The following is a 26,010-nucleotide window of genomic DNA, read 5'->3' on the forward strand; positions in this document are numbered from 1 at the left end:
CCTGTCTTTGTGCTGACAAATATAAAGGCAAAAGGTTGGCTGGCATGTCTTGTGGTGGCAGGCAAAGAGAGAGTGCTGTGGAGGGAGTGAGCTGTACTACTACCACTGTTGTGGGTAAACAGTAAATGGGTCCTGAGGAAGGGAGCCAGACCTGAGGTGTCTTGGGAGCAAGCTTGTTCAAGAGGACCGCCTAGAGGGCTCAGGTGATATCAACAGGAGGAGGCTGGAAGGCCAGTGGAAATCAGGGGTTAGGGGGCAGTCATCTACCGCTGCCAAGGGAACTTGGATCAAAACACTTCCTTGCTTAAAATACTTCAGTGGCCTCTAGCTATAGTTAGAGAGAAATCTAGACTCTTCACGTTTGTGATTTGACCCCTTCCTATGTCCACAGTCTTACCTTACACCACTCTCCACTTCTTTCTCAAATGATCAGCCACATGGACCTTCTTTAAGTTCTTTTCACATATTCTTTCCTGCCTCAAAATGTTAGTGCAAACTGCCTTATGCCAGAACTGTTTTTTCCCCTCTTGCATTTTCTAATCCTGCTGCTTTTCATCCTTGACATCTTAGCTAAAACCTCTGTCCCTCATAGAGACTTCTGTTGACCCTTCATTTTAGCATAAATTTCTATAATAGCTTGAGTTGGGTAAAGCAGCAAATGACAGAAAAAAAAACTCAGAATAACTGTGGCTTAACAAGAAAAATTATCTTTCCCTCTCACATGAGAGTCATAGAATCATTCTAGACCTGGTGGTGTAGCATAGTGGCAGTATCTCAGGAGCCTTAAGTCTTGTGTCTCTATAACATGCAGCCTCTATTTAAAGTTCACCTTTTAGTCCATGAAATATGTTCTTGTTACAGCCAGCACATGTATATTCTAGTTGGCAGGAAGGAGAAAAAGGGAGAAGGGCATGTAAGCCTCTAAATTCAATCCCAGGAGTTGCTCATACTGCATACACTTATATGGATTGCATCCGTATTGGATGGATTGGAAACTGTAATGTCCATACTCAAATGGGCCTAGGCATTTCACCCAGCTTGTGACCCACTTCAGTATTTCATTGTTCTTGGTTTAGCTGTGTCACATCTCGCTACAAGTTAGGCAAGCTGGGAAAGACAATCTTTATTCTAGCTAAAGTTAGTGGATAGACTAATATGAATATAAGAGACAACTAGCAGTTGCCCCCGGTTTATAACCATCAGTTTTATTTTCTCACAGCACCAAGATATAGAGGCTAAAACATTTCCCCCTCATAGAAGCATTCTTTGATGACTCAATCTAAAGTAAATTTGGGGGCACCTGGGTGGTTCAGTCGGTTAAGTTCTGATTCTGATTTCGGCTCAGATCATGATCTCCCGGTTCATGGGTCCGGGCCCCACACTGGGCTCCACCCTAGCAGTGCAGAACCTGCTTGGATTCTCTTTATCTCCTCTCTCTCTCTCAAAAAAAATAAATAAGCTTAAAAAAACATAAAGTAAATTTATATAATAATTTGGGTTGGGTTCAGCTACAAGTGACAGAAAATTCAGCATAAAAGTGGCTTAACAAGAAAACAGTTTAATCCTTTCTCACATGAAAGCCGTGTATTTATTCTAGGGTTTGCATAGTGTTATACAGTGTCTAGAAAGGGAATGAGTTACATTTCATGTCATTCAGTTATGGTAGTTATATCAGTCAGCAAACTGCTGTTTTTCTAAGTTTTATTGGAACTCAGACATACCTATTAGTTAACATATTGTCTATGGCTGCTTTCTTCTGACAACTTCAGAGTTGAGGGTTGCAACTAAGAATGTATGGTCCACAAAGCCTAAACTGTTTAATATTTGGCCCTTTATAGAAAAAAAGTTGCCAACCCCTGAGTGATATTAATAGGTTTGTTGCATAATGTCTATTTAAAGGCATCAATTTCCTTGGAGCTCTAAGATTTTCCCTCCGAAACCTAGCAGTTATAAGTAAAAGTGTTTTCATATGTCCCTACAACACACTCTTCTGTAATTTTCTGTTTTCTATGGAAGGTGAATGAGATAAAGACTTTTCAATTATTTCACTTTGCATTTTTTTTTCTGGCTAATCTGTCTGATGCCACCCTTCTAAGACTCAAAGAGTTCCAGAGCAGAAAAGTACTTTAGAGTCAGTGTGTGGGACACAATAAAAGACTTATTTCCCTAGCTGCCAAAGTGCTGCTGCCAGTTCTGGGCTGTTGGCCCTTTTAAAAATTGCTTTCATTTCTGAAAGAACAAGAGCCTGCTTGCCCAAATTGGTGCATCTGATATCCAATGGCAGTGGCATGGACGTATAAATGCCCAGTCTTCCTTTCTCCTGCCCTAACTTGGGATAACTATGAAGGGTTATCTCAGCTTCAGAGAAACCAGCAGTTGGCTAAGGCCTCGTGGAGATTACACTGCAACTCAACATCTCCCTCTGCCCTGTGCTATTTTTTCCCCTTCCTTCCACCAGTGGTCGTTCCCAATATTACTCCCTAATAAATTTCCTACATACTAATCTCTACGCTAATTCCTGCTTTTTAGGACGCCGAATCTTCTGGATTTTCCAAGGCACAGATTTGGGAAAGGGGAGAGCCAGAACTTTTGGCTCCACAGGTCAGTTTCCTACTACATAATATGTGTAACCTCTGGGGCACCTGTGTGGCTCAGTTGGTTGAGTGTCCAGCTCTTGATTTGGGCTCAGGTCATGATCTTAGCTAGGGTCATGGGATTGAGCCCCACGTTGGGCTGTGTGCCGAGTGTGGAGCCTGCTTAAGATTCTCTCTTTTTCCTGCCCCTTTCCTGCTTGCATACTCTCTCTCACTTTCTCTCTAAAATAAACAAAAAGAAGAAGAAAGCTCTAATTACTGTTTAACCCCTTGAGCTTCTGTAAGAAGCAAAGACTTAAAGAATCTATGAAATACTATAGCCTCCTCTTAATGTTTTATTATTATAATGTCAAGAGGCTATGTCGATTAAGCATCACTGGAATCTGTCCACTGGGTTATAGAATAGGGTGGAGTAGAGATCATTGTTTAAAGGAGAGTTTATGGATCAGCATTCCTGAATTTTCCAGCTATATAATCTTGGATATATTTCTTAAACTCTCTGAGCATCAGGTTTGTTTCTGAGAATTGGAAGACAATGGTACTTATTAGAGGCATAGAGGACCTTCTTATTCTGTACTTTAGTTCCTCCAACAAGTAACATTCATTCTACTTCATTTCATTCTACTCCAGAAGAATTACTGACAGTTCTAAAATATTTCCATCACTATGATATATATTTTTTTAATGTTTATTTATTTTTGAGAGAGGGAGAGAGATAGAGCACGAGTGGGGGAGGGGCAAAGAGAGAGGGAGACACAGAATACAAAGCAGGCTCCAGGCTCTGAGCTGTCAGCACAGAGCCTAATGCGGGGCTCGAACACACGAATGGTGAAATCATGACCTGAGCTGAAGTCAGACTCCCAACTGACTGAGCCACCCAGGTGCCCCACTATGATATTGTAAAAAGCATGAAAAGTCATGGTTCCCACCCTCAAGAGATCTCTAATTCTATCAGAGAGACAGAATTTGAAATATAAAAAGATATATAAAGCAGAAACCAAGTCGAAATGTTATGGAATGGGAGGTATGTTAGGCAATGAGGACTGAGATAGATTTAATATAGGCAAAATTTCCATGCCATCACCTTATAATTGTTCCCTGACGGATCTGTAGGTCAAAGGAAGCAGAATTACCATTTTTCAGGTTACAAGGATAGAAGGAACTGTCCTATTCCATTCTCTGCAGTTCTAAGTAGAAGAAAAGTCATCAATGAAACATTAAACATTAATATAACAAAATATTAAAAATTTTACTTTGCATACAGTAAAATTTATATTTTGTTCAATTTTATGAGTTTTGAAAATATCAGAGTTGTGTAATCACTTTCAACATTAATACACAAATAGTTCCATCACTCCCACCCAAATTCCCTTATACAAACACTGCAGTCGAACCTTTTCGCTTTTCCCAGTTTTTGACAACTACTGATCTCTTCTCTGTCCCTGTATATTTGCTGTTTCTATAATGTCACATAAATGAAATTACACAGTATGCAGCCTTTAACTATGGCTTATTTTACTTGGCATAATGTATTTGGGGTACATCCATATTGTATGTATCATTAGTTTGGTTTCTTTGGGGGTGGTTTCCACTTTTTGGGTATTATAAATATAATGTTATGAAGATTTATGAACAGATTTTCTTGTGCTTTCATTTTTCCTGAGTGAAAATGAAGTGGAAATAGAATTGCTGGATTCCTGGGTAAATTTATGGTTAACCATTTTAAGAAACTGAAAACTATTTCCCAAAGTGCCTGCACCGTTTTATATTTCTACCATCAACATATAAAGGTTCCAGTTTTCGGGTACTTGGGTTGCTCAGTTGGTTGAATGTCCAACTTGTGGTTTCAGCTGAGGCCATGACATCACGGTTTGTGGGTTGGAGAGCTGAGCTGGGCTTCATGCTGACAGTGCAGAGCCTGCTTGGCATTCCCTCTCTCCCTGTCTCTCTGCCCCTCCCCCCCCCCACAAATAAATAAATGAATGTAAAAAAAGAAAGGTTTCAGTTTTTCCATATCCTTGTCAACATTTGTTATTGTCATCTTCTTTATTATAGCCACTTTTGTGTGTATGAAGTAGTTTTCATTGGCATTTCTCTAATGACTAATGATTTGAGACATTGTTTCATGTCCTTATTGGCCATTTGTATATGTTAGATGATGAAATGTTTTATATATATGATTTGTAATTATTTTCTCCCAGTGTGTGGCTTGTCTTTTTCTTTTTTTTAATGTTTATTTATCTTTGAGAGAGACAGAGACAGAATGTGAGTGGTTAGGGGCAGAGAGAGAGGGAGACACAGAAGCAGAAGCAGGCTCCAGGCTCTGAGCTGTCAGCACAGAGCCCAACGTGGGGCTTGAACTCACGAGCTGTGAGATCATGACCTGAGCCGAAGTCGGACACTCAACCGACTGAGCCACCCAGGTGCCCCTCTATTGTTTTTCTTTGTTCAACTTTTATTAATTTCTGTTCTTCTTATTTATTTACTTCTGTTTGCTTTGGTTGTAATTTTCTCTCTAGTTTAAGATGGAAGCTTAGATTATTGATTTGAAAACTTATTTTCTAATAAAAGCGTTTTAGTGCTATTAATTTCCCTGTAAGCAATGCTTTAGCTGCATTTCACAAATTTTGATATGCTGTATTTTCATTTTTACCTCGTTAAAAATATTTTCCAGTTTCTCTTGAAACTTTCTCTTTGACCTATGGGTTATTTTGTAGTGTGTTGCTTGATTTCCAAATTCTTGGGACTTTTCCAGGTATTTCTCTTCTTGATTTCTTGTTTAATTTCATTGTGGTCAGAAAGCATATTTATATTATTTCAGTCCTTTCATATTTGTTAATGTTTGTTTTGTTACTCAAAATATGGCCTATGTTGGTGAATATTTCTTATACATTTGAAAATATGTATTCTGCTATTTTGGTCTAGCTGGTTGTTTTTTTTTTGTTTGTTTTTGTTTTTGTTTTTTGTTTTTGGCTGTTATTCCACTTGCTCTACTGATAACTGAGAGAGGAGTGTTGAAATGTCCAAGTATAAATGAGAATTTATTTATATCTCCTTTCATTTGTATCATTTTTTGTTTCAGGTATTTCAAAGCTCTGTTAAGTTCATTTACATTTAGGATCCCATGTCTTCTTAGTGAATCGTCCTTTTTATTATGATAAAATGTCCTAGTTTATTCCTTATAATTTTCCTTGTTTCATAGTCTGCTTTGTCTGATATTAATATGGCCATTCCAGATTTCTTATTAGTATTTGCATGGAATATCTTTTATAATGATCTTACTTTTAATATTCTTATATCATTGTATTCAAAGAAAACATATTTATATTATTTATGGGTTTCTTACAAAAAGTGGTTTGGTTTACTAACAGCATATAATTGGGCTTTGTTTTTTCATCCAACCTGGCAATCTGTTTTTTTATTGATATGTTTAGATAATTATGATTTTATTTAATATGGCTATATTCAAGTTTACTTTTACTATGTTTCTGCTTTCCCCCCCCCCAGCTTTATTTTTGTTTTTTCCATGTTCCCTCTTTTTTGTATTTTTTTTTTTTTATTATTTGACTGTTTTTTAGTATTCTATTTTATCTATTAGCTTGTTGGCTATATCGCTTTGTAGTATACTTGTAGTAATTTCTCTAGGGATCACAATATGTACATTTAATCTTTCAGAATATAATAAGAGTTAATATTTACTAACTTCAAGTAAAATGTGAAGGCCTTACCACAGTACAGGTTTCTTTACTTTCTTCCTTTTATGTTACAGTTCTCATATGAATTGCACTACAGATGTTGAAAAATTACCCTGGCAACATTATGATTTTTTTTTTATTTCAAGAGTCATCAATATTTTAAACACTTAGGATTTAAATATTTCTTTTAATATTTCTTTTAGAGTAAGACTGCTGCAAGTAAATTAAGCACTTGGCTATTCTTATACACTTCTGTACGTGTGTTTACAAACACTTGTATGTTAATGCAAGTCTATTGGAAGTGAATGTTCAGTTTCCCTTCATCTGATCTGTGGGGAAATAGGTTTTACTTACATAAATCGGTTGGAAAAAAGCTTAGGGCAGAAAGCAACCACATGGGGTGAAAGTGCCTGAGGTTAGGTAGCAAGTTATTGTAATGGGATCACGAGTAAAATTACTTTCCATCTGATGCCGGTGTATTATTGTACTTTGATCACAAATTCCACTTGCCCCCCAGACCCTTTGCTTATTACACAAGTTAATGATTACTGTTTGATTGTTTTCTCCATGTTCACATGTGTAAGATCTTGTCTTCACATTCACCATGTGGGTAAATCTTGTGCTTTCTTCACATTTACCACATGGGTAATATCTTATGAGCTCAATAAATATGGAGATGAAATCCCTGTTTGGGGCTCTCGTCTCCTCCTGGACATTAGCCTGTCTTGAATTCAATTCTTTTTTTTTTTTTTAATATGAAATTTATAGTCAAATTGGTTTCCATACAACACCCAGTGCTCATCCCAACAGGTGCCCTCCTCAGTGCCCATCACCCACTTTCCCCTCCCTCCCATCACCCATCACCCCTCAGTTTATTCTCAGTTTTTAAGAGTCTCTTATGGTTTGCCTCCCTCCCTCTGTAACTTTTTTTTTCTCCGTCCCCTCCCCCATGGTCTTCTGTTAAGTTTCTCAGGATCTACATAAGAGTGAAAACATATGGTATCTGTCTTTCTATGTATGACTTATTTCACTTAGCATAACACTCTCCAGTTCATCCACATTGCTACAAAAGGCCATATTTCATTCTTTCTCACTGCCAAGTAGTATTCCACTGTGTATATAAATCGCAATTTCTTTATCCATTCATCAGTTGATGGAAATTTAGGCTCTTTCCATAATTTGGCTATTGTTGAGATTGCTGCTATAAACATTGGGGTACAAGTGCCCCTATGCATCATCACTCCTGTATCCCTTGGGTAAATTCCTAGCAGTGCTATTGCTGGGCCATAGGGTAGATCTATTTTTTTTTTTAATTTTTTTTTAACGTTTATTTATTTTTGAGACAGAGAGAGACAGAGCATGAACAGGGAAGGGGCAGAGAGAGAGGGAGACACAGAATCGGAAGCAGGCTCCAGGCTCTGAGCTGTCAGCCCAGAGCCCGACGCAGGTCTCGAACTCACGGACGGTGAGATCGTGACCTGAGCTGAAGTCGGACGCTTAACCGACTGAGCCACCCAGGCGCCCCGGGTAGATCTATTTTTAATTTTTTGAGGAACCTCCACACTGTTTTCCAGAGTGGCTGCACCAGTTTGCATTCCCACCAGCAGTGCAAGAGGGTTCCCATTTCTCCACATCCTCTCCAGCATCTATATTCTCCTGATTTGTTCATTTTAGCCACTCTGCTGGTGTGAGGTGATATCTGAGTGTGGTTTTGATTTGTATTTCCCTGATGAGGAGTGACATTGAGCATCTTTTCATGTGCCTGTTGGCCATCTGGATGTCTTCTTTAGCAAAGTGTCTATTCATGTTTTCTGCCCATTTTTTCACTGGTTATTTGTTTTTCGGGTGTAGAGTTTGGTGAGTTCTCTATAGATTTTGGATACTAGCCCTTTGTCTGATATGTCATTTGCAAATATCTTTTCCCATTCTGTCGGTTGCCTTTTATTTTTGCTGATTTTTTTCCTTTACAATGCAGAAGCTTTTTATCTTCACGAGGTCCCAATAGTTCATTTTTGCTTTTAATTCTCTTGCCTTTGGAGATGTGTCAAGTAAGAAATTGCTGCGGCTGAGGTCAGAGAGGTTTTTTCCTGCTTTCTCCTCTAGGGTTTTGATGGTTTCCTGTGTCACATTCAGGTCCTTCATCCATTTTGAGTTTATTTTTGTGAATGGTGTAAGAAAGTTTCAATCTTCTACATGTTGCTGTCCAGTTCTCCCAGCACCATTTGTTAAAGAGACTGTTTTTTTTCCATTGGATATTCTTTCCTGCTTTGTCAAAGGTTAGTTGGCCATACTTTTGTGGGTCTAATTCTCAAGTCTCTATTCTAAATTTTTTTTTCAACGTTTTTTATTTATTTTTGGGACAGAGAGAGACAGAGCATGAACGGGGGAGGGGCAGAGAGAGAGGGAGACACAGAATCGGAAACAGGCTCCAGGCTCTGAGCCATCAGCCCAGAGCCTGACGCGGGGCTAGAACTCATGGACCACGAGATCGTGACCTGGCTGATGTCGGACGCTTAACCGACTGCGCCACCCAGGCGCCCCGAGTCTCTATTCTATTCCATTGGTCTATGTATCTGTTTTTGTGCCAATACCATGCTGTCTTGATTTTTACAACTTTGTAGTAGAAGCTAAAGCCTGGGATTGTGATGCCTCCCACTTTGGTCTTCTTCTTCAGTATTACTTTGGCTATTTGGGGTCTTTTATGGTTCCATACAAATTTTAGGATTGCTTGTTCTAGCTTCGAGAAGAATGCTGGTGCAATTTTTATTGGGATTGCGTTGAATGTGTAGATTGCTTTGGGTAGTATTGACATTTTAATGATATTTATTCTTCCAGTCCATGAGCACAGAGTGTTTTTCCATTTCTTTGTATCTTCTTCAATTTCCTTCATAAGCTTTCTATAGTTTTCAGCATACAGATCTTTTACATCTTTGGTTAGGTTTATTCCTAGGTATTTTATGATTCTTGGTGCAATTGTGAATGGGATCAGTTTCTTTATTTGTCTTTCTGTTGCTTCATTATTAGTGTATAAGAATGCAACTGATTTCTGTACATTAATTTCGTATCCTGCGACTTTGCTGAATTCATGTATCAGTTCTAGCAGACTTTTAGTGGAGTCTGTTGGGTTTTCCATGTATAATATCATGTCATCTGCAAAAAGTGAAAGCTTGACTTCATCTTTGCCGATTTTTATGCCTTTGATTTCCTTTTGTTGTCTGATTGCTGATGCTAGAACTTCCAGCACTATGTTAAACAACAGCGGTGAGAGTGGGCATCCCTGTCGTGTTCCTGATCTCAGGGGTCTTGAATTCAATATTAAGTCCACTCTTTTGCCAGACAAGAGAGAACTCCAGACTCCTAGTCTGTGACACTGATCATGTCTTTATTCACCTTCATTCCTGAAGGGTAGCTTTAGACGATATATTACTCTGGCTTGACAGTTCTTTTCTGTCAGAATTTTAAGGTTCATCATCTATTGTCTTCTGGCTTTGATGTTTTCTGACAAGAAATCTGTAGTAATTTGAATAATTGTTCACTTATGTATAGTATGTCCATCTTCTCCTGTGGTTTAAGACTTTATTCTTTCTCTTTGGCTTCCAGAAGGTTTATTATGTTGTGTGTGGACAAATTTCCTTTAACTTTATCCTCCTTGAGGTTTGCTGGCCTTCTGGATTCTGAAAATATCTGTCTTTCACAAGATTTGGGACAGTTTTAGCCATTATTCTTTTAGATATATATGTGTGTGTGTGTGTGTGTGCGCGCGCGCGCGCATATTTCTGCGTTGATCTCTTTCTTTTTTTTGAGGAAATTCAGTTACATGAATATTGGTGCTTTTGATATTGTCTTATAGGTATATAAGATCTGCTAATCTTTTTAATCTCCTTCTGTTATTCATATTGTACAGTTTTTATTGATTAAACTTCAGGTTCTTTGATTTTTTTTCCCATTCTACTGTTGTACTCATTTTATGAACTTATTTCAGATATTGTATTTTTTGGTTCTAAAATTTCTATTTGATTTTTTTTTCATTTTGTAGTTTTCTACAGAGAACTTACATCATTCCATGTATTTCAAGAGTGTTCACTTATACCTCTTGGGTGGTTATACAGGCATATTGTGTTTTACCTCACTTCATAGGTACTACGTTTTTACAAATTGAAGGTTTGTGGCAACCCTGCATTGAGCAAGTCTCTCAGTGCCATTTTTTTTCCAACAGCATTTACTCACTTTGTGTTTCTGTGTCACATTTTAGTAATTCTTGTAATATCTCCAATTTTTTCATTATTGTTATATTTGTTATGGCGATCTATGATTAGTGATTTTTGATTTCACTGTTATAATTGTTTTGAGACATCACGAACCACACCCAGATAAGACCGTGAACTTAATAAATGTTGTGTGTGTTCTGACTGCTCCAACTGGCCATTCCCCTGTCTCTCTTCCTCTTGGCATGCCTCCCTATTCCCTGAGACACAGCAATATTGAAATTAGGTCAATTAATAATCCTACAATGGCCTCTAAGTGTTCAAGTAAAAGGAAGAGTTGCACAGCTATCACTTTATATCAAAAGCTAGAAAATATTAAGCTTAGTGAGGAAGGCATGCCAAAAGCTAGGATTGGCCAAAAGCTAGGCCCCTTGTACCAAACAGTTAACCAAGTTGTGCATACAAAGAAAAAGATCTTGAAGGAAATTAAATATGCTACTCCAGTGAACAACACATGAATGATTAGAAAGCAAATAACTTTATTGTTGATTTGGAAAAAGTTTCAGTGGCCTAGATGGAAGATCAAATCAGGTATAACATTTCCTTAAACAAAAGCCTAATCCAGAACAATTCCCTAATTCTCTTTAATTATTTGAAGACTGAGACAGGCGAGGAAGCTGTAGAAGAAAAGTTTGAAGCTAGCAGAGATTTGTTCATGAGGTTTAAGGAAAGAAGTCATCTCTATAACATCAGCGTGTAAAGGGAAACAGCAAAAGCTGATGTAGAAGTTGCAGTAAGTTATCTAGAAGATCTTAAGATAATTAATGAAGGTGACCGTACAAAACAACAGATTTTCAATGTAGGTGAAACAGCCTTCTATTGGAAGAAGATGCCATCTAGGACTTTTACAGCTAGGAGGATAAATTACCACTTGGTTTCAAAGTTTCAAAGGACAAGTTGACTCTTACTAGGGGTTAATACAGCTGATGCATTAAACTGATGACTTTAAGTTGAAGCCAGTGTTCTTTTGCCATTCTGAAAATCCTAGGGCCTTTGAGAATTATGCAACACCTATTTTGCTTGTGCTTTATAATGGAAAAACAAAGCCTGAATGACAGCCCATCTATTTACAATGTGGTTTACTGAATATTTTAAACCTACTGATGACACTTAATGCTCAGAAAAAAAGATTCCTTGCAAAATATATCATTGACAATGTACCTGGTCACCCAAGTGCTCTGATAGAGATGTATAGTATAGTGAGATTAATGTTACTTTTATGCCTGCTAACGCAACATCTACATCAACTCTGCAACCCATGGATCAAGTAGTAATTTTGACTTTCAAGTTGCTTATTATTTAAGAAATATATTTTGTAAGGCTCTAGCTGCCATAGATAATGATTCCTCTGATGGATCTGGGGAAAGTAAATTGAAAACCTTCTGGAAGGGATTCACCATTCTAGATGCCATTAAGAACATTCATGATTCATGGGAAGAGATCAAAATATCAACAACAACAGGAGTTTGTAAGAAGTTGATTCCAACTCTCATGGATGACTTTGAGGGGTCCAAGACTTCAGTGAAGGAAATAACTGCAGATGTGGTGGAAATAGCAAGTGAACTAAAATTGGAAGTGAAACCTGAAGATGTGACTGAATTGCTGAAATCTCATGATCAAACTTGAATGGATAAGGAATTGCTTCTTATGGATGAACAAAGACAGTAGTTTCTTGAGATGAAATTTACTCCTGGTGAAGATGCTATGAAGATGGTTGAAATGACAACAAAAGATTTAGAATATTACATAAGCTTAGTGGATAAAACAGTGACAGGGTTTGAGAGGATTAAACTTTTTGAAGAAAGTTCTTCTGTTGGTAAAATGCTATCAAACAGAATCACATACTACAGAGAAATCATTTGTGAAAGAAAGAGTAAACCAATGAAGCAAACTGTATTGTTGTCTATTTTAAGAAATTGCCACAGCCACCCCAATCTTCAGCAACCATGATCAGTCAGCAGCCATCAACATGGAGGCAAGACCCTCCACCAGCAAGATTATAATTTACTAAAAGCTTAGATGGTGGTTAGCATTGTTTAAAGTTTGATATGCACTGGGAAGCCTAAAAATTCATCTGACTCACTTTATTGCAATATTCGCTTTATTGCAGAGGTCTAAAACCAAACCCACAACATGTCTTAGGCATGGCTGAAATAGCTGCTTTAATGTCTTGTCTGGTAATTTTAATATCTTATCATTGTAGAATCTGTTGATTATATTTTCCCTTGAAATTTGGTCAGATTTTCTGGTTCTTTACATGTTTAGTAATTTTGGATCATATCCTTTACAATTTCATTTTTATATGATTTTGGAATTCTGCTAAAATACTTCAGATACTGTTTTGTTTTGTTTTAAGGGGAATCACTGTGTGTGTGTGTGTGTGTGTGTGTGTGTGTGTGTGTGTGTTTGAGAAGCAATGGTTTAGTTAGGTTCAAACTGTTGAGTTTTGTGGGTGAATGTCTGTTCATTTTTCAAAGCATTTGTTATGCTGTTTGGGGTCTGCCCTTTGCATATGCCACCCAGGTTAGTTGAAGCTTGGCAGTGGGTTATACACATGTTCAGTTTTTAAAACCTTTGATTCACTTCTTTGGTTATGTTTCACATATGTACAATTTAGAGGTGAGTCTGAGACTTGTATTGATTCATACACAGCAGTAAATGATCTCCCCCAGCTCTGTCCTCACCAGGATTTCTCCATAGTCTGGCTCCAAGAGGCTCTTTTTCTGGTTCTTCTGGATAGAATGTAATACAGAGTTCTTTCAGATGAGGTCCTCTTGAACTGCCATGTAGTTCCATGTGATGAGGCTCCTCTGTGGAAAAAGCAATGGAAGGAAAGGGGGGGGGGAGGAGAGACATTCCTCTCCCTGACATACTCTTTGCACAACAAAGGCATTTTTTCTTGGTTCTTCTAAGATGTGAAGTTTTACTTAAAGTTTTAGGTGCTCACCTTACCTCCACCATAACAATACAGCTCTGTGATTATAGCTGGACTTGGGGAAAGGCTGAGAAGGGGCCTCTGCTGATCTTTTGCAAGAAAGATAGGTTTTCTTGAAATTTTGCTGTGCGTGCTCACAATGGAGTTTCCCAATTCAGTCCATCCTTGGGTCAAAGCTTGGAGATAAAGGAAAAACAACAGGAATCTCATCATCACTACAGTGATCTTTAAATTTTGGCTTTCATCCCCAATATACCTGGTATTCTTTATGTTTCAGAATCCTGAGGTATTTTTTTGTTTGTTTTTGTCCAGAGCTTTAACTGCACATAGTGGGTAAAATGGGCTCTGGTGGACTTATTCTACTTTGGCCAGCACTGGACATAGCTGAACCTATTAAACATAATTTTCACAGTTGATAGAAGGATGCAGAGACCCTGCTGTGATAGGAAATAACCTGTTATTTAAATTCTGTCTTTTCATTAATTAAGTAGAGATAATGCCACCTTGCTGTTATTTTTTTGTTTAAGACATATTTTAAGTTATAGCTTCATGGGAGGATGAACTCATTTGTGTATTACAACAAAAGTTATGTGTGCAAGATTACATAGAGATCACACACTGCAATAGTTACTAGTTAACATTTGGAAAATGAGATGATGGAAGGCAGTTTGTTATTGTTTAACTCTATACATGTTTGCATTTTTTGAGTATTAGAAATGACTAGGCCAAACTAAGGAGAGAAGAATAATCTTCCTGACCCTAAAACTTCTAGTCAGTGTTAGACTCCACAGATATCCCATTATTTACATCTGATTTCTTTAAAAATTTTTTAATGTTTATTTAAATTTGAGAGAGAGAGATAGAGCCTGAATGGGGGAAGGGGCAGAGAAAGAGGGAGACACAGAATCCAAAGCAGGCTCCAGACTCTGAGCTGTCAGCACGGAGCCTGACATGGGGCTCAAACCCATGAACTGTGATATCATGACCTGAACTTAAGTCAGACTCTCAACCGACTGAGCCACCCAGGCGCCCCTTATATCTGATTTCTAACTGCAGTAGAAACCTTTGGTATTTGTCTGTTCGACTCATCACAACCTTCTTTCTTAAAGAATCTCAACTCCCCCTACTTCTGTCCCTCTCCTTTTCTTCCCAGAGGCCAGGTCACTGGCCCCAAAGTTTGGTAAAAGACCCTACCTCCCTGGCCAGCTAAAGGATTCTCTTTCCTGAGGATTTGTAGTGGGGACTGAAAAGGGCTAGCTTCTTCTGCCCTGTGCATGTGATCTGAGGTTATTCTGATTCAGGAACTGTTGTGGCACAACCACCTTCTACCACATGCAGAAGTAAGTAGAGAAAGTGATACAGCAGAGAGGAGAGAAAGGAGCATGGAAAAGTACAAATGAAAGACCATGTGGCCAGATAAGAGGAAGAGAATTAATTAAATATCATGAGAATGAGACTGAGAATAAATGAATGAATAAACTGAGAGAAATGCTGAGTTACTCCTAAAGGCTTTTTAATTTTCTAGTTCTGATACCTTTTGTAGTGTGTCAGTATTCTTCCCCTTTTATTCAGGGATGCAGTGATTACAATTATCCAATTTTCCTTAAACTGTCTTAATTAACTAAGACATTAGACTTCTCTCTCTACATAGGAAACCAACAATGTCATGGGAAAACTGTGATTTAGTCATTTTGAAAAGATTTGCTTATTACTTTTTAAAAACATTTCTTTTAATATATATATATATATATATATATATATTTAATTTTTAGAGACAGAAAGAGCGAGGGAGGGGCAGAGAGAGAAAGGGAGAGAAAGAATATCAACCAGGTTCCATGCTCAGCTTAATCCCATGAACCATGAGATCATGACCTGAGCTGAAATCAAGAGTCAGACACTTAGCCGACTGAGCCACCCAGGCACACCTTGCTTATAATTTTGAAAAGAAAGAGATGATTGAGACTGTACATATATGAAACAGTTCTAGGAAGGTAAAATCCAGTATACTAACACCCGATTTTATCTTTAATGGGGGGATAGCATGGAAAAAATACTATAGTAAAGATGGGGAGGGATGGGAGCATGTGGACCGATTAGGAAAAAATAATATCCCAAGGATTTTGGAATTAACAGTCTGCTCAGAAAAAAATTAGCTACATTTGTTTGTTCAGCAAATAGTTTTTGAGCAGCCACTGAATACCAAGTATTGTTATAAGTGCTGGAGATAGAGCAGTGAATAATGTGAGGCCTATTCACATGGTGCTTCTAGTGGAGGGTAGGTCTGGCAATGACAAACACACACACAATGCGTGAGGGCTATTAAAAACATAAACCGGGGTCAGAAGTTAGAGAATGCCTGGGCAAGTATGCTATTTTATATAGGAAGGCCCAGAGAAGCCTCACTGATAAGTGGCATACATGTCACTGAGATCTGAGTGAAGTGAAGGAGCAAGCCAGGTTGATCTCTGGGGAGCACGTTAGGCATGTTTGAGCAAGAACAAGATTTCCCATAAGAAGTAAGAAAGGGAGAGAGTGGTAAATGATGAGACTAGGAGGAGGTGTGTAACGGGGAGGGCTGAATCCTGTTGGTTGTAAGAACTTTGGGTTTTACTGTGAGTGTTACAGGAAACCATTGGATGGTTTTGAGCAGAGGAGCAAAACAACCCAACTCTTACCAAATCCCTCCAAATGCAGTGGGGAGAACAAACTTCTGTGCAGCAAGTTTGCAAGTGGGGAGACTGATAGTAGGCTCTTAGAATTCTCCAGGTGAGAGAATTTAGTTGCTTAGACTCAAGTGGAAGTGGTGAGATGTAGTCAAGATGCATTTGAAGGTGGGGCTGACAGGATTAGCGGATGGAACAGTTTTGAGTTGTGTGGGATAAGAATTTCATGTTTTGCTTAAGTTTTTGGCTTAACAGCTGGGTGACTGGAGATGCCATTAAGTAAGATGAAGAGTCACAAACAAGATGAGCTCTATTTTAGGATGCCTATCTGTAGCTAACAATATGCCATTTGGAAGATACCAAACACCGTTATAAGACATACTTTAAATATATTAGTTCATTCACATCTCTGTGAGATAGATTAATAATATTATTGATTAATAATATCAGGAAACTGATGCACACAGAAGTTATATATCCCCTGCCCAACTAGTATAATGCAAAGTTAGGATCTGAACCTGGGGAGTTTAGTTCCAGAATCTGTTCACCTAGGTATCTAAATGGATATATTTAGCAGGCAGTTGGATATAACAATCTTCAGTTCAGGAAGTCAGGTATAAGTAGAGATCTACATTTAAGAGTTATTAGCCTATGGAGGGTGTTTGGAGCCATGATACTAGTTGAGATCATTTAGGGAAAGAGTATAGATAGGGAATAAGTTCAAGGGCTAAATACTGCAGCATTTCATCATATAGAGCTCAGGGATGAGAGAAAGCTCCAGTAAAGAATACAGAGGAATAGAATAGCCCGTGGAATAGGAGAAAAACCAGTACAGTGTAGTATTTGTGAAGCCAGATGTAGAAAGTGTTTTAAGGAGGATGGTCAGCTCTGTCAAATACTACTGATGGCCCGAAAGAATTGGTCAGCAGATTTGGCAACATGAAGCTCATTGGTGACTAAGAGCATTTTCAGAGGAAAGAGGGGTGGATCAAGAGGGATGGAGGAGGTGATATGGAGATCCCAAGCCTGGATGATTTTGAGGAGTTTTTTTAAATGGTAGCATAAATAGGTTAGTTCTCTTTTTCTTCTCTTCTAGTGCCCCCCTACTCACTCCTTCAGACTATGACACTCCATCAGGGCCAAACTGGTGACTCCCAGAGAAATCATCTGTGAGGGCCTTACAAAGCAAAGTCCTTGGAAAAAACACTTGACCAACAGCTAATCATACACTTGTTTTGATCTCTGCCTTTCTTTGGTTCATGGGCCACTTATCTACCCACACCTGGCCCTGCTAACCCAGGTGACTCCCTAACCACAACCTCTTAACCGCCTTCCCAAGCTCCCAAACTGGATCAGGTGTCTATTTTATGATTATGGCATCCTTCACTTCGCTTTATGGAACTTATAACAGTTTGTATTTATACTTATTTGTGTTATTATTTTATTTATGTTCATCTTCTCTACTAAATTGTGCTAAGACTATGGGCTCTGGAGTTGGTAAGGTACAAATCCTGGTCACATATACTAGTGGGTGACTGTGGGTGAGGAACTTAACAACTTGGAGACACTATTTCGGCATCTGTAAAATTGGGGTTAAAGTAGCATTCACCTCATATAATTTTGTGAGGCTAATACAACATGTAAAGGTGCCTGACACTGAATAAATTTTAAAATCATTATGAACATATTAAAGTAGAAAATGCGTTTTTAAAAATATATCTCCAAAATAAGCCATGACTAATCCTTTTCACCTTTTCTCTTTCCTTTCTTCACCCCAGCTTGGCCTTACTGTGTTATATATTAACCACATTTCTTCTTTTACCTTTATTATACTTGAGGGCAAAAACCCATTATCTTATTGAATTTACCAACTGATACATTTTTTTTAATGGAAATGATATAAAATGTTAAAAGATATTCCATCCCCTCCCCCCACAATACAGAAGCTCCTTTCTTGTTTTTCTAGAATATCTACTAAATAAAAGGCACTAATTTGTTGTTCCATTACAAATCACCACTAAACCTAACATCTTAAGCCAGTGATTTATTATGGCTTTCTATGATTTTGTGGGTAAATTGGGCTCATTTCATTAGCTCCGGTTTAGTTTCTCTAATACTGTTGTGGGCCAAAGGAGGCTGGGGTTATAGTCATCTGTAGGCTTGAATGATCTGGATGACAAATGTGGTTTCCTCACTCACACTCACATGTTTGGATGCCTCAACTGGAGTGGATGGAGTAGCTTGAGGCTGGCTGGACACCCTCTTCTTTTTGCTTTGTCTCTGTCTCTGTCACTTTCTTTCAGTTTCTGTAGTTTGTAGCTCCAGCTTTTTAATAGTATAGAGATCTCAGTGTGTTCACACTTCTTACCCAATGGCCACTTGCCCCAGAATAAGTATTGCAAGAGACCCAGGTGGAAACTATAAGGCTTCTTAAGATGTACCCTCAGCAGTCATCACTTCTGCTGCACTCTAGTAGTCAAAAACCAGCCATAGGGCCAGCCCAGATTCAAGGGGAGGGGAATACTCAAGAGTATGAATTCTAAAAGCATGGTTCATTGGTGGTTATTTTTGAGGATGAGCTACTGCCATGAGCATATAAACATATACCATAAAGCCACAAAGCCCCTGCCTTTATGAGCTTATAATATAGCATAGGGCAGGGTTTTTCTTTTTAACCTTGGCATTATTGACTTTTAAAATTTTATTGTATTTATTAAAAATTTTTTAAATGTTTATTTATTTTTGAGAGGGGAGGAAGGGGCAGAGAGAGAGGGAGACAGAATTCCAAGCAGGCTCCAGGCTCTCAGTGGTCAGCACAGAGCCCAACCTGGGGCTCGAATTCAACGAACCAGGAGATCATGACCTGAGCTGAAGTCGAAAGCTTAACCAATTGAGCCACTCAGGCACCCACTGACTTTTTTAAAAGGAAATATTTTATTTTTTAGAACAGTTTTGGATTTATGGAAACATCGCAAAGATAGCACCAAGAGTTCCCATTTACTCCACACCCAGTTTCCCATCATATTAACATCTTACATCAAGATGGTACATTTACTACAATTAATAAAACCATTAATTAATCCATTAGTAATTAGAGTTCATATTCTATTCATTTTTTTTTTTTTAGTTTTTACCTAAAGTCCTTTTTTTGTTCAAGGATCCCATCCATGATACCACATTACATACAGTGTTCCTGTTGTTCCTAGCTCCTCTTGGCTATGACAGTTTCTCAGACTTTACCTATTTTTGATATCCTTGATAGCTTTGAGGAGTCTTGGTCAGATGTTTTGTTGAATATCCCTCTACTGGAATTTGTCTGATTTTTTTAAAATCATAATTTGGGGTTAGGGCATATACATGATTAACATGACTTATCACTGTTGATAATAATATCAACACCCCCACTATGTAAGTTACTATGTGCAGCTCGCACTTAAGGAGTGAAGAGTTATGCTCCATATTCTTCAGGAAGGATTATCCACATAAATTATTTGGAATTCTTCAGCAAGAAAGGTTTGCCTCTTCTCCAGCTATTTATTTTTCAATAATTTTTTATTTCTGTATGGATTCATATATATTTATGTTATACTTTGGGTTATAGCCCAAACAGCTTTATGTATTTGTTGCTCAAAAAGTTACAACTTTAGTTATTGGGAGCTCTTTCAGATGGTTCCTGTATCCCTGTAACATACCCCCATAAACGTGTTCTTTGTTTTTGAACACTTCTTTCTGGCACTATAAGATGCTACAGGTTCACCTAGTCTTTTTCCTACCCTGGACCTAGAATCAGCCTTTTGTCTAAGGATCCCTGGTTCCTTAGTTGTGCTTATTGTTACACTATTGACATCAGATAATTCTTTATTGTGGGGAGCTGTCCTGTGTATTCTAGCTTAACAGCATCCCTAGCCTCTCTGCGTATTAGATGCCAATAGCAACCCTCTTTCTCCAGTTGTGCAAATTAGTAATGTATCCAGACATTGTCAAATGTCCCCTAGGGGGCAAAATGGCCCCTGGTTGAGATCCACTAGCATAGCAACAGTCCTGCTGAAAATTACAATGATATAATGTAATGGAGAACAGTGGGAGCATTGCAGAAGAAGCTTCTGAGCCTGTTTACAGATGTGGAGGAAAGATTCACAGAAGAGGTGGCAGCCGAACTGAGAATTGATTTGCTATTTTTTGAGCAATTGTCGTGAGGCAGACAAAACGTAATGTTTTATTTTTATCATATAATCTTAAACTTAAAAATCAGGTATTTTACAGATGAAGAAGCCAAAGTTGAAAGAGACAGAGTAACTTGCTTAGAGTGCCTGAGATGGTCTTGGAGGACCCCATGAGCTCTGCGGATGCAGGGCTCTGAGGGTACTGACATCTGCTCCCACTACTCACATCAAGACTATGTTAACCACACCTTTGTTCATAAAACTGCAGTACCACCTCATTTTTAATTTTCCCCCATTCAGTTCTGAGTTCTTAAGAGCAGGAACCATGCAGTGTTTGTCTACAATGCTTGCCATGTTATAGGTGTTTGAGAACTGTTTGATGAGGGGGTGAACATTAGTTGATTCCACAAAATTCCCCACTGACAGATTACAGAATTAACTCTTCCTTCCTTCTGGTCCAATTGCTATCCTACCCGCACCTCTGGTGGAGAGCTCACTGCTGGGCACACCAGCTAACCTCCTGTAGTTTTTGGTCACTCGGCCTCGTTGTTTTACCCTCAGCTATCCCAGAGGGAGTAGTTGGCTGGTGTTAGTGACATTGTAGACTGATTATAGCCAGTAGTATTTTGCCTTGGGTTAGAGTTGTAAAAGGTGTTCTCTAAGGAAAACAAAACATGCCTCACAAGATGCAGAATGTATTGCTACTGGTTTCCACAAATAATGCCAATTATCTACTTTTAATTATTCCTTTGTCCCATATGATTCTTCTATTACTTAAGGACAGATTTTACACAGACCATGAAAGGTATTTTTTCTTTTTTTCTTCCTTTCAAATTCTTCACATTCTCATCCAAATTTCCTTTTTGTTGTTGTTGTTGTTGTTTGTTTTGTTTTGTTTTCAGAGAGGCAGGAGGTCTTCTTGTTTATCAAACAAAACCAGAGGGGAAAAATGCCTTGGTTTTTTTGTTCCTTTCTCTTTCCTACAACTTCTGGATCTGCTATTTGCAGATGCTATGAAATTTTAAGTCTATTGAATCAGAAGTTGCTCTTTCTGGTTTCAAGACTCCTTTTCTTCCTTTCCTTTGCTAAAATTCTGGTCTAATTAAAAAAACAGTAGATCATAGTTAAATAAAACTGTACCCAGGATAACCCTAATTTCCATATGCAGATTTATCTGCACTGACAGCCACCCCCCTTACACACACACTCTCGCTCTCTCATTCTCCTTTCCCTCCTCTCCATCTCCCTATTGCATTGTGTCTGACTGATTTTCAGAGCACCTTCGCTGTTTCCCCCTTCTCATTCCCTTTCTGTAAAATATCTAGACAGGAAGGAGGTGGCTGCAGAGGCTGAACAAACAATCTCATATTCTGCCTGCAATGTCATCGTTTCTTTCCCCCATTTTAGGGGGCTGAAGTTGCCCAGGAAGGGGATGCAGAGGAGCTGGAAAGGAAGGGGGGAGCTCTCCAGAGGCAGCTGCGGTCAGGGGCAGGGACTGCCGCCAGATGTGCCTGCCTCTCTGGGCTTTGATTCGAAAGGGGCAGCAGGAGGAAGTATTGGGAGACAAAAGCCCCGGTTTAAATGATCATTTTCTTTATTTAACATGGCAGCAGACACTCTCTGCGTAGGATCATCATGCCGAGCATAAACTGGACTTTCCCACTTGCCTGGCAGGAGTGAGACAGATCACTGTCTGCTAAATGAGCATCTGAGGTAAGACCCACTGTTACAGATACTTGCTTTTTTTCCTAAACAATTAATTTTCTTAAATATGTTTCAGCCTCAATCACAAACAGTATAGTGGGGGCAAATCTGTGTTAATCTGCATCTAAAGAGCCAAGAAAAAGCAGAGGTATAATATATTCAACTCAATTTGGGGAGATAGTTACTTTGTCAATTCTGTGTATGCTGTTTGTTTTTCAGGTAAAATATCTGGTTTAAGAATAGACTAGTGTCATCATAATCCACCACTAGTGATAATACTGGTGTTGAGACTCTTAAAAAAAACTTTGTAAAAAGACAGTGAGCTACAGATGCATGTGCTGTATTTTTAGCTCACATACAAATATTAGAAGTCTTATTAAAATGATAGGTTTTTTTTTTTAGCAGAGGAGGAATGAATGCTGCATAATTAAGTACAGTATTTAATTTGGCTGTTGTGAAGCAAAAGAATAAGGTAATAATTTTTATTGTACTAATCAGTCTCAAGATGTTCTCTGTGTTAATTGGGTTAAAAAAATTGCAGTACTTATTAGAAATTCTAATTTCACAATGCAGCACTGACAATAAGCTCAGCCAGTGAATTATTCACATCTTTAATTTGCTCACTTAATGACAGTGTTCTGTAATCAGAGTGCAGAGACTGCTGCCTATGCATTATGTATGATGCTCAGGACTTAAATGCAGGACATTATGAAGCTCTCAGTGGTTCAGTAATTAGTTTTCCACAAGACAGGATTTAGATATTCACAGATAAAAGTCCACAGTTGGATAATGCTAAGGTTGCAACACAAAATAACAAAGGAAAGGAAGCTCAAAGTTTAGACTGAAACTTTGTCTCTCCGGCCTTGTCCACTATGGAAACAGAATCATGCCACCTGAAATAGTTGCCTAGCTCTGATCACATGTTTGAAAACTGTTTTTGAACAAAGTTGTAGCAGGCGAGGCATTTGAACAATTTCAGTGGACCAGAGGGGAAAGATAAAACCTTTTTAATTAGTGTTCACAGAAGCCCTGCAATATATCCTCCTAATAAGTCTGTAGTATGCATAGCAGGCATTCTCAGTGTGCTTTGTAACTTAGTTAGTGCAAATGCAAATCAGGTTACAGTGGTGTTTGGCTGTAATTGTGTTTGTAAAAGGGTTACATGCCCAAATGGAGATTGAGCTTGCTCATGGTTTTGTTCCAGTTGCTTCTGAGGGAAGGTTTGAAAATCAAATGAGATATTAAGTGAATCTGGACATGAAAGGAAGTAGATCTGAATTGTCAGTGCAACTTTGGGATTTCTTCCACTTGTCGGTTTAGAGTTGTCAGTTTTTCTTTAATGATTCTAGGATTGTTCTGTCATGAGTGATAAAACCTTTGAGACTACCCAGAACTGATAGCAATACTTTAAAAATGTATACTAACTTTGGGAAAACATTTCACAGTATTAATTCTAAAGTTTAATAGCCAGATTGGAAACTTTACAGTGATTTAAACAACAACAACAAAACAAACAAACAAACAAACAAACAAGCAAACAAAAAACATGTTGCCTGGTAGACTTTATGGGGATTTTTGAGGATTTAAACATTAATATTTATTAATAAGATCTCACTGCTTTACCATTTGTTTGTCTAAGATTTGTGCTCATTTCCAAAACCCAAGTGTCAAGATCCTTAATCAAATTTGGCATTTTAAATAGAAATGCAGAGTAATACTTTAAAACTGCCTTTTATAGCTTAGAACATTTTTTTAAGGAAACTTGAGTTAAGATATCTATAGGCAAATGTAATGTTTAGGGAAGGAATAAACTAGCGAAATAAAAAGAAAGTACATTCCACCTTAATTTGAAAAATTCCAAATTAAAAAAAAATTAAGTCACACCTCCAAATTTGACTTCTACTTTCTAGAACTGAAAAGCTACTTTAACAAAATAAAGATGTTTTTCACATATGTTTAGGAAGCTGTTGCCTTTGTGACACTTCAAACATGGTTTTTGGGAAAGGACACTTGGTTAGGGGATGAATTAGGATATTGTATAGTTGAGGAAGTGACCTGACTTGACTTGGATCCAGTATAATATGTGGCAATCAGTTGGTAGCAGTGGTGCTTTTAGTAGCTTAAAGAAATACTGGGAATTAGGAAACTTGAAATTGAGCACCTAAATTGATTTTCCATTTCCTTATCTGTCAGACCGGAATAACAAACTTTTCTAAGATTTAGGAAAAAAAACAAAACAAAAAAAAACCAACTGCCACGTTATTATGGGGAGAAATGAGGTAGAGGAGTGAAAGTTTTTTGAAAACGTAAAAGCACTAGATAAAAATATGAAAGCTATTTTAAGGATTAACAAAACCCAAAATGTGTGTCTTTGAATCTGTATTGTTTATTATGGAAGAGATTCTTATCCAGATTTGCAACACTCTGTAATGTAAAAATGTCAAAATATTGTCAAGTAAATAAATTTAAATTCAATTTAATGAAAATAAGCCATGAAAAAAATGCCCTTCTTAGGTGTTTGGGGGAGAACAAGAAAGCCTTGAGATTCCATGAACATCAGTTTGGTGTCATCACTCCAAAAAGGTTGGCAATCATCTTGCATTGGACATTTCTTTCACTTATCACTGAAGAGACACATATTAATACTGTAACAAGTCTTATGCTTGGAATATCTGCCAGTTATCAAGATTTTGGCCATTCTTCTCATTAGATCATGAGTCAGAATGAGATAATTTCCACCACTGGAATTTTGGAGCTCTTTTTCTCACCAAAAATGGTCAATATACCAACCAATCAATAATTGATAATCTGTTAATTTTTCTTTGGCTGTCTATTGAGCACTTATAATGCTATCAAAACTAACATGCTATCTTGCCCTCATTCTTATGAGGTGGTTGTCTCCTTATTCTAGATGAGAGACTGAAGCACAAAGAAATTAAGTATTTTGACAATACCACATAGCTGCTGAGTAGTAGCATTAGAATTGAACCAGATCCAAGTCCTGATGTTGCAACCAATAGACTACATTGTCAGTTCCCAAGGTCCTGTGCTCTGTGCTGAGATAAAGGAATTGATTGAGATTCCTGCCCTCACATTGCTCACAGTGGTAATATTTGAGTTTCTTCCACCTGCTCCTTGTGGGTCAAGACTTGCTACTCACAGTGTGGGCTACGACAGCATTGGCATTGTTTGCAACCAGGGTTGGGTGCTTTACTAACTTTGATGTGACTTTTAAATCAACTGGGGATCTGGTTAAAATCCGATTCTGATTCAGTAGGTCAGGGATGGGGCCCAAGATGCTTTTCTAACAGGTTTCCAGGTGATGCAATGTTGCTGTTTCATGAGGTGTCCATTTGGTGAGTTCTAGAATTACAGTAGTGCCCTCTTACCTGTGCTTTCCTTCCTGCAGTTACCTGCAGTTATCTGTTATCAACCATGGTCTGGAATCAGATGATCCTCCTGACCAGTTGTCAGAAGGTCAATAGTTGCTTAACACTACGTCACAATGCCTACATAATTCACTGCACTTTATCGCATCACATAGGCATTGTATCATCTTACATCATCACAAGGAGAAGGGTGAGTACAGTGCAACAAGATATTTAAAGAGAGAGAGAGAAAGAGACCACATTCACATAACTTTTATTATAGTATTTTGTTACAGTTGTTTTAGTTTATTAGTTATTGTTGTTAATCTCTTACTATGCTTAAATTGGAAATTAAACTGTATCATAGGTATGTATAGGAAAAAACATGATATATGTAGTGTTTGGTACTATCTGTGGTTTCAGGCATTCTCTGAGGGTCTTAGAACACATCCCCTGTGGAGAAGGGGGGACTGCTGTGTCTTATTTCCCCCATGTTTGGTATCCAGGGAAGGTCCAGTGCATCTACTGAATTCCTCACTGAATTCCACTCTTCCAATTCTGATTTTTTTTGGGGGGGTCCATATAGAAAAGCTTCTACCTTGGTTTCCTGACTTTGCTCTCTG

General features: G+C 38.1%; 1 long non-coding RNA gene across 2 annotated transcripts; it reads right to left on the bottom strand.

Annotated features, from left to right (window-relative positions):
* Window positions 1–794: 794 nt before the first annotated feature.
* Window positions 795–25,481, bottom strand: LOC125166717 (uncharacterized). Of its 2 annotated transcripts, none has more exons than XR_007152513.1 (5): window positions 25,409–25,481; window positions 13,507–13,665; window positions 13,239–13,364; window positions 3,679–3,781; window positions 795–877 (listed from the first exon to the last, which is right to left on the bottom strand). It is a non-coding gene; the product is annotated as an uncharacterized LOC125166717 (long non-coding RNA). The 2 variants fall into 2 exon arrangements; XR_007152514.1 differs by having other exon boundaries at window positions 13,502–13,665.
* Between the last annotated feature and the right edge of the window lie 529 nt (window positions 25,482–26,010).

Source organism: Prionailurus viverrinus, chromosome B2 (genome assembly GCF_022837055.1).
Source record: "Prionailurus viverrinus isolate Anna chromosome B2, UM_Priviv_1.0, whole genome shotgun sequence".
Taxonomy (NCBI): Eukaryota; Metazoa; Chordata; class Mammalia; order Carnivora; family Felidae; genus Prionailurus; species Prionailurus viverrinus.